The sequence below is a fragment of the Schistocerca gregaria genome, chromosome 7, assembly GCF_023897955.1.
Source record: "Schistocerca gregaria isolate iqSchGreg1 chromosome 7, iqSchGreg1.2, whole genome shotgun sequence".
NCBI classification, from domain to species: Eukaryota; Metazoa; Arthropoda; class Insecta; order Orthoptera; family Acrididae; genus Schistocerca; species Schistocerca gregaria.
The window spans coordinates 535,833,151-535,834,518 of NC_064926.1; the positions used below are offsets into that span (position 1 = coordinate 535,833,151).

The following is a 1,368-nucleotide window of genomic DNA, read 5'->3' on the forward strand; positions in this document are numbered from 1 at the left end:
TTAACATTTGAGGTCATCAGTCCCCTAGACTTAGAACTAAATAAACCTAACTAACCTAAGGACATCATACACATCCATGCCCGAGGCAGGATTCGTACCTGCTACCATAGCGCGTGGTTCCGGACTGAAGCGCCTAGAACCGCTCGGCCACAGCGGCCGGCATTTATTCTTCGGTTCATTGTTTTTTCTGTCTAGTGTTTATCTTCAGAGTCTCTAGATACTGTAACTCATTGATGGCGTCGTTTATAGTTTGTATTGCTTCTTTTTTGATATGTTTATTCAATAAAATTTATTTTTATTACATTTGAAATTCTGTTCTTCTTTCAGACATGTACTACTAGCTCCTTCCTCTCGTTACTGGAGTTAACGTAAGGAACGAGCAAACAGCCCAATGTCAACCGCGAAAATGAGATTTTATAGGCTGTTCCATTAACACATATCCCTTAATTTCCCGAACTTGTACCATCTGCATCACTCTTTGTTAAATGTGAATCAGTCTAGCTTTTCGTAGCACCATTAATTCTATAAAACTTACGCTTTTCTAAAAATTAGTCGTTATCTACACAATGATATATCATGTACAGATTATGAAAAATACCAACTGATGATATTTGGTATTAAAGGTACGTGGTATTTGGTGAGCAAGTATGTAAATGGAATTCTCAGAAGGGCAAGTCTTCTGTAATCCAACCTGTAACTCTAAACAATGGTTTTTATTTTCAAAAAATTAAAAAATGTCTAACGGCCTTGCCGCAGTGGTAACACCGGTTCCCGTCAGATCACCGAAGTTAAGCGCTGTCGGGCTGGGTTAGCACTTGGATGGGTGACCATCCGGTCTGCAGAGCGCTGTCGGCAAGCGGGGTGCACTCAGCCCTTGTGAGCCAAACTGAGGAGCTACTTGATTGAGAAGTAGCGGTTCCGGTCTCGGAAACTGACACACTGCCACGAGAGTGGTGTGCTCACCAACTGCCCCTCATATCCGCATCCAGTGACGCCCGTGGCCTGTTGGTGACACGGCGGCCGGTCGGTAGCGTTCGGTCTTCCAAGGCCTGTTCGGACGGAGTTTTTTTTAAAAAAAACGCGTTATATATATCACAAGAGGCGGATTATTGGGCTGCGCCAACTGTCTGCTTCCCCTGAATTAGATGGACTACAGTACTGTGCACTGTGCAAGGTGCTTTGGCATTAGTTTTCTCTTAGCATTAAACGTTTGAAATCCAACTGTGTCAAGGCTATTCAAATACCTAATGGCATTGTAGAGATCTTGCTCTCTTTTGGAAAGTTATTATTTCATCAATAACTGTGTTTTTGATTCCGGTCTTGAACCATACAAATTTTTAAATAAACCTCTGGAATGTTACTGTACCA

At 42.3% G+C, this 1,368-nt stretch overlaps 1 pseudogene; it reads left to right on the top strand.

The window, feature by feature from the left end:
* Positions 1-737: 737 nt before the first annotated feature.
* On the top strand, positions 738-855 carry LOC126282609 (5S ribosomal RNA; annotated as a pseudogene).
* Positions 856-1,368: the final 513 nt, after the last annotated feature.